General features: G+C 41.6%; 1 long non-coding RNA gene across 1 annotated transcript; it reads left to right on the plus strand.

The window, feature by feature from the left end:
• Positions 1-2112: 2112 nt before the first annotated feature.
• Positions 2113-7432, plus strand: LOC105282539. Its single transcript, XR_003406491.1, has 2 exons — positions 2113-3175; positions 5058-7432. It is a non-coding gene; the product is annotated as an uncharacterized LOC105282539 (long non-coding RNA).
• The last annotated feature ends 1111 nt before the right edge of the window (positions 7433-8543 follow it).

Consider the following 8543-nt stretch of genomic DNA (forward strand, 5'->3'; position numbering starts at 1 on the left):
GATACGTGGTCGTGGTACGCTTTTTCTCGCAGATAATAACTCGTGACTGCAGCTACCCTATCTGTGACACACCGCATTGTAATTATATCACAATTTCATATGACAGGCAACTCCAATCGTGGGATTCGAATTTAACATACAAAAGAGATCTGTACAGAATGATTATACGTGCTAAACGAATTTCCGGTATCGAAACCTGCAATAAAGTTGTTGGTGCGATACACATGAGATTTGTGAGAACTTTTTTTTTAGAAAAAGTGAACACACGTAAACACGAAAAATATGATCTAATATCTTACATCTACATTATAAAATATATGAATTTTAGAGCAATATAATATTATTTATTAACTAATATAAATAATTGAAATACATATACATTATATATATATACAGGGTGTCCCGGGTTTTAACCGACAAACTGCGGGAGCATATTCTACTAGTGGAAATAAGAAAAAATTCTTATATCGAGTTCGCTTAGAAATGCTTTATTACAAAGTTATAAACCAATATTGAAAAGAAATATGAGATAAGTAACAACGGAACATAGTGTAGAATTTGGAAGGTCGAAGATGTTTATGTTACGTGTATTCACATGTATTCATGTTCACTATGTTGAAACGATTCAGTATGATTGTTACTTTCACAACAGTAGCTGTTAGATTTCAATCGTCGTGTCAACTAGCAATTACTATCAGAATGCCAAAAGTGTTTTCAAATGAGGAATATACCGATATTCATTTCGTGTACGGATTCTGTGACGGAAATGCACGAGCTGCCGTACGAGAGTATCAACGTAGATTTCCTAACAGGAGAGTACCAGATAGATTTAAAGCAACGAATTACTAATTCAGTTCCTGAGATGCAACAAAATTTTCAGGAATGTCGTACTGTAACAAATTCTGTACTACGTCGATGTCTAGCTTGTATCGATGTGCAAGGACAACATTTTGAAATGCGTCACTAAATCATTGCGTAGATAATTTTTATTTTTGTGAAAAAATCCGTTGTTACTTATCTCATATTTCTTTTCAATATTGGTTCATAACTTTGTAATAAAGCATTTCTAAGCAAACTCGATATAAGAATATTTTCTTATTTCCACTAGTAGAATATGCTCCCGCAGTTTGTCGGTTAAAACCCGGGACACCCTGTATATATGAAAAGAAAGATTAGAATTAGAATAATACATATGTTCGTATATATTTCTTCTTTTTCGATAGATTCCAGAAGAAGACTGCATGAAATAAAAAAGAAATATACCAACATATCACCCCATGAAAAGTTTATCCACTCCAAGTTCTTATAGATAGACCGATACGTAGACCGGAAATGCGAAGCGATATAACAATAGTAATAAAAGTACATTCAGATGCATAGACATAGCTACGCCTATCATTGAATGATAATAATGTATCATTATCATAATCGCTTTATCAAAAAGTGAACATCACGCACAGTTATTATGCCGTATAGTCCAGCTGTATTATCTTGCAAGTTACCACCTATCAGTATCATTCTTATTCCACACAATTATACTTGCTTCCATTTATATATCATGCATTTTAACTCCATACAAATGATCTCAGAAATAAATTAACATCAGAATTGCACAAACATAACTAGTCTACTAAATAATGGATAAGCAAAATACATCTTTAGTCAAATACTGTAACAAACTTTCGACTGACTTAACTAATGTCAAATTATTCGTAAATATTTCTCTCTCTCATAATGATCCCTTGATCCTTCGATTTTTGTTAAAAATTGTTAAAAATCGAGATCTAATTATGCACATGCGATTACTTGAAATTTCGCATCCAAGAAATCGATTATTTCCATGTATCGAAGTGTCGCGTAAACTATTAATGATCCATGATTTTTAATAAACCAACGTGAGGTTTCGTGTCTTACTAATTCCATCGACAAAAGGAATCAATGGACGAGCCGGAAGTGCGCTAACTATCGTATCAAATAAACGCACGTCATTAGGCACGAGTCGTTATGCGTCTACCCCGCGAACGTCTGCGACAGGGGAACGGGGTTAGAAAAATCGCTGCTGCGCCGCACAATGGCGCACTTTATCCGCGTAATTGACTCAATGACCATTTACCAACGTGGAAGCCCATCGCGCGGCCATCGTCGTCTTCGTCGACATCGTCGTTGCCCGAGTGCGCGCCAACGACGCGAACGATCCCCGGGTGAGGAGCTTTCTTTATCCAGCTGACCCACTCAGATTGCTGCAACGCAAAAGGCCTGCCACGCGTCGTCAACGAGAAAGGCGCGCAACGAGAAAAGAACGAGGCCAAACGAGGGAGAGAACTAGATGAAAAATCGGTGATATAGATGATTAAATATATGACGTCGTAAAGTCTCTCGAGGAGGATGCTCAATTTGAAGTGGACATTTAATGTTCATCGATTGAACGTGAAATGATCACGATGCGTACGAGGGTCTACGATTATGTAATAACTGCTACACGAGATTAATTAGACGCGATGTGGAAATTAGCTGGAGAAAGAAGGCTTCTTGATTAAAACTCCACGTTAAGCTGCAACATGTGACTACTTTTTTCGGCGGTAGGGAAAGAAGGAACGAGTTGCGAGAAAAAACTAGCGTTGAAGGAGAACGAAAGCGAATGGAAGATACGGCTGACGGAGAGGAGAGAGACCACAGAAGCGCCGTGGAGATACTCGAGCCATGCATGCAAGAGAAAAAAGAGAAAAGGGAGAGATGCGGTATTATTTTCAACTAAATGAGTCACGGTTTCGTCCAGTGAGAGCTCCAGCGAGGGAGGAACGCTTGGATTCGCTCAGCAAGAACGACCGATAACGCACGTTATCTCGCAGTGCATACGCGCCGAAGCCGAGATTTCCATGCCGCGCGTTCACCAACGGCCGATTAATGAAATCCGATGCCGATGGATCAATTAGTGTACACTGTCGCGCATCCGGGATAGCACATTCGCGAGGTTCACGTCCGGAAGTGCGAGGAACGTGATCGCGTCGATTCTACGAACGTCGTTTACCGAGGAATCGACTCGAGGAAATAAACGTGTTAGCACGCCACGGGGACGATGCACCATCCACTGGGTTACTCATTAATGCGTTTTCTGTGGCGCCTCGCTGATTAGTACAGTCCGAGACAAAAACCCATCGACGTGGTCCCATGTGAGGTATAACTGAATGTCACTCCTTATTCGATTGACCAATAGAAAATGGATCGATGAAAAATAATTTCACTTAATCATGAAGAAAGTTTCATACGATAGATTTTTTCCTTACTTACTTTATATTTACTTTATATTTGGTGTGAATAAAAGTTAAAAGTTGCGATTAAGTCAAATTAATACAAAGTCGTAACAATATACAAGAGATCCTACATAACATTACCGTTTTGAAATTTCCGGATATCACGATACTCATTTATTTGACAAAGACATTTATATTATAACGATCCCTAACATGTTACAGAGGAATATTGTCTATCTATCGTTTCTCTGAGACCCTTCGTTCGGTTTATCCCTTCCTTTATTTTCCCTGATCCGCGGCGAGGAAGTAAATTCCTATTGCCTCGCGGGGGCAAACTCCTCCTGTATAGAAGTTCGGGAACTTTAAACCGGAGTTTATCGACTAATTTCGCTCAACCCAAGGACTGGCCTGGTCTCGGGAGACAGACTTTGCGCGATGCTCCGTCCGATTGGACAGTCGACTAGTTTCGAACTCGATAAACCCGAGGCGAGAGAATCGCGGCAAAGTTTCGATTCCGAGCGTGGCCGCGATGCACTGCCAATCGGGCGGGAGATGACGAAGATTTCTCCCTCTCTCTCTTTCTCTCTCGCTTCCTCTCGTTAAAATCAACACGAAACCCCACTCAACTTTAATCCGATTAAAGTAGTCCACGTTCACTTCCGGCATTATGAAGCGTCGCACGTACGCGGTTATTGTCGATGCCGATACGGTATTCTATCGTTTAAACGCGAAAGTAACTCGCAGCGCGCTCGTTTGGATATTAACGAGCTACGCGAGAACCGAATCTCGCGTACACGAATTTATCGAAAACTGATAATGGTCCGTCAGCGCAGAATTAAATAGTCGATACGTGAATTATCCCGCGTCAGCGTAATTGCTGTGCGCGATTGAAAACGCGCTTGAAATATTGATATGTAAATACGGAACTGAATACTGTGACGCAAGTATCATACATTACGCTTCAAGTGATTGCGAAACACGTGTAATGATTTTTCACGATCACCGTAATTTGCTTTTTGAATCAAGGACAGCATAACATCTTGACGCAACATATATGTGTCATATGTATGTCCATCTTTTTCTTGTCGTGATAATAAAACAGAAACATGACGCCAGTCAGGTTTCTTGCTATTTCTTGTTCGCGCTCCTGCTTGCTACTTGCATAGACTCATGGCTACGTTCAGGTTTTAACCGAGTTTGCTGCAATATTATTACTGTATTCTTGATGTATTACACTCGTTCGCACACAAATATCCAGCACTTCGCAAACTTGAGTTCTCGCGGCTTAAGTACAGCTTCTTTGTGCTTTCGTGTGCTTAAAAGTTGTGACGAATACCGTTGTATATCGCGTGCAATCCAAAGATCGACCGATTTAAATTCATCGTAATCGCGAATGTAGTACCGAGAGATTTTAATGGTTGCTCGTTATTGTGATAAATAATTCAATAATTTCTTCATTGCAACGCGTAAAACTAGTAAATCGTAGACACATCAGGTACACAAATCACTACGAGAGGATTACAACAGTTGCAGAGATTGTGGAATGGTGTGGCTGTGTAAATTTTCCTATTAAAAACATCGGCTTCGCGCCATTTCACTGGTCGATGCACTTCCGTATTTGCGTGCAATCTCGCTGAAAGGACGCTGAAAGGGGGAACCAACGCATTCGACATCGACGATGCGGCGCACCGGTCTCTCACCGTTAGCAGCAAACAGTGCCCTTCCGTTTTCCCCATCGATTTGTTTTGACACTCGGTGACAATTTCAGACAAATCCATTAATCTATTGCGGTCTTTTGTGTTCCAGATAGGTCCCATTACATTATCAGTGTAAAGTAGAGGCGGCGCGCTGGCTGCAGCCCGACTACAGCGATGCCTCCGTCCAGCTGTTGGCGTCCAATTAGCCTCGCTTGATAAGCTCAACAATACTGGCATTATTGCAGAACAACCGGCCGTTTGTGCATGCGTCGTAGCGCCGCTACATTTTGACGTTTCCATCGTTCGCTCCCCTTTCTCCTATGCACCGCTTATTGTTGGCCCATTTCGTTACTTCCCTACGTGGCTTTTTGTTGGATTATACCGTTAAACTCGCGAACCATTATGCAACCACGTATTGCTCCGCCAAGTTCGAAGAACCTTTATATAAGCTGAAATTGCTGTTACTCGACTGGGAATGGCAAATCTACGATATAAACAACGAATTTTGAGTTTATGGGATGGAACGGAGGGTGAATTATTTGGTTGAGATTAAAATACGGTGGAGAGATATGGTAGGTAGATTCTAGCTTAATGTGTGTGATAAAGGAAACGTGTCCATGGCCTCATCCTCGCGTCCACCCACGCATCTGCAACATCCTCTCGTGATATGAAAGCTATCAGTCATCCTGCAGAATGTGTTATCGTTGCACCGCGTACCGCGTAGCTCGCGCTCTTCCTCTTTCCCTTTTTTTTTCACGTTCGCCTTCCGGCGTCCTCGCCCTGTCCCTTCTCTACCTCCATCTCCCCTCCTCCTCCTCCTTCTCTTCGTCCTCTTGGTGTCTCTCTTTCTCCTGTATTCGCCGTCGTATTACGTGTTAGGCAGATACGAGCCATTATTACTCTCAGGATCGGATAGGTCGTCGAGCTGCATATGTAAATGCGCGCACAACGCAATAGGCATCCGTGCGTGAATCTGAAATACTCCCGCATAATCAACTGGCCATCGATCGACTGGCATTACGACGAAAAACGATAATCCTCTTTTGCGACTTGATTACTTGACAATTCTAGATTTTTAGTTTACGCTGTCTCCAGAAAACGTGATGATGCAGTTGCATGCTGATCGAGATTGGAGATAACTTAAGAAATTAGAGATACTTCAGAAACGTGTATTATTTCAAGATTGACAAAAAAAGACGCTCTCGATGAATTGCATTCATTGTGATCGAAAAAAACTCGTGTCTATTCCTTCAAATTCTGAATGCACCTGCTTAGATCTATAGATCCTGAACATCCGACCCTGGATCGTGCGCTCTTGTTGCGCTCTACGTGCATCAAGTGAACCGGTGCGCACGCGTGTGCGTGAGCGCGCGTCCGCGAGGCCAGTGCGTGCACTCTCGTTATCGTCTTACACACGCACGTGCGTGTAGTACGAGGCGTAGTACTACGCCACCGCCCTTTCCCCTCGCACCGTCCGACAGACCTCTCCTTCTCCCCTGAAACCAGCGGATCAGCCAGTTTCCCGCTCTTGCCGTCTCCTATCCCATTCGCCCACCGTGCTACACGTGGTCCCCACCCGTGCGGCCTGTTTTATCGCCGTCACGTGGTGCAAGCCTCCCCTCTGTGCCCCCTCTGCCAACCTGACGTCACGCGGTCACTAACCATATTATGTTCGCGGCACTGACCTTAGCCCGCCGCAGACCACTTTTAAAACCTTCACAACCTTCGGTACGAAAGCTCGGTTTTGACGTTATGAATAGTATGATGATAATAATACTGCTGAATTGTTAAGTAAATGTTGATAGTAATATGTACTGGCATTGATAATAAAAATTGATAGTGAGAACATCGTTTCTACAACATCTCGACAACTTGAGATCAATTCTAACGTGACAGTCTTCTTCCTCGGTGAGTTTCCCAATTTGAAATTATGTTTGAAGGGACGATGGTTGAACTAATGAGATAATTAATTGATTAAGCGAGGTTCAGAGGTCCGTGACATCAGCCTGGCAGGTTGACGATCAAACATGTTGAGGATCAAACATGTGAACAATTAACTAGCTACATCAACGTGTCCTATACACCGCAGCCTGCTCAAGTTAACCAATCTGAGGCGTATCGATTGGACAAATTAATTAATTATTCCGGAAACTTTCCTTACCCCGTAGCAAGAACCGGCTTGTCCTCGAGTATCCCACCGATGTTTCAAAGGCATCGTTACACGAATGGATTAAAGTGTCATTAGGCTCATTAAATTGTATTCAATGTTGGATTCTCAGAGGACGATGTAATCCTACTTCTAACGATCACGAAATGACACTCGCCCAGGCGCCAGGCAATATTAAATATTTATATCTTTAACATAATACTTTTTTTTATTTCACAAACTCGGATAGATGTAAAAATGTCATGATTGCATATGCCAATGTTTCGTAGTGTTTATTTACTGAGATTACCGTGTGTGAATAAAACATCCGTGTAATATTCGATTGTGTTATATGTAATATCGAATATAATTCGCGCATCAAAAATACAGTTGCAGCATCAAAGAATATGCTAACGTCTTACGATGGCGAAAGGAAGTAGCAATCGTAGAAGGAAGATGGGAGAGACGAGAAAAATTAGAGGGTAGCCAAGAAGAACATAAAACGGAGGGTTTTGCCACCATAAATCTTTCGATGAGTATCAACGGCTATCGATAACCACGCGTTAAATGAATTTATGCGGTCAGCATATACGCGAGTGGTAGCGTTATCATCGCCTATATTGCATCGCCTCGCCACGTTTATCATCGTAATCCAACAAATACGGGAAAGAAATATAATGAATAATGTATTTCACGAGTTATAAATTTATCGACGACTACAGGTAATTTTATAAAAATCTATTAAGCTCCTTATAACACGTTCTTCTATCAATTTCATCCGCAATAAATAATATCAATTGGAAAGCATTGAATCTCGAAATAACGCAGTTTCAGAATATCAGAATGGAAAAAAAGATATTTACCGTTTCGTACGTTGCAAAATTTATACGCACAGTCAATTACGCAGCTCGACTGTGCGTATAATAAACCTCGCTGCATCGTGTATCAATTTCATGCAATATTTTGCCACAGGACGATCCGAGGTCCGTGGCACCGTTGACGGCAGCTATATACTCCACTTCTCCCTCATCTTATTCGCGATCGCAATATACTGACAAACCCGTTCCGTAATAAAATAATAAAAGACCTTCCTCGCGCAGGAAGCAAAAGGACGATGAGCATGCGGTACGTGTGCCCGCACGCAGGCATGTATCGTGCACGAGCGTATATACAGGGTGTGTCTCGGAGAATTATCATCTTTAAAGTGACATGTGCTTTTTTTTAAATTTTCCTCTCTCGTACCGTATCTGTTGAAGTAGTGAAAATAAATCGTCTGTTGGTATTTTAGCAAGCTTGAATCCTCTTCTGCTTCTCTGCAAGGAGAGATATTTTTTAAATAAACTCTCTATTAAAATAAACGTAACGTTGGCGTTATAATGCCGCAACTGTTGTTATTTCAATAAGAAGTATCACAAAATTAAACGATGCAAGAGTTGTAGAATATCCAGA

This window comes from Ooceraea biroi, chromosome 4 (assembly GCF_003672135.1).
Source record: "Ooceraea biroi isolate clonal line C1 chromosome 4, Obir_v5.4, whole genome shotgun sequence".
Lineage (NCBI taxonomy): Eukaryota > Metazoa > Arthropoda > Insecta > Hymenoptera > Formicidae > Ooceraea > Ooceraea biroi.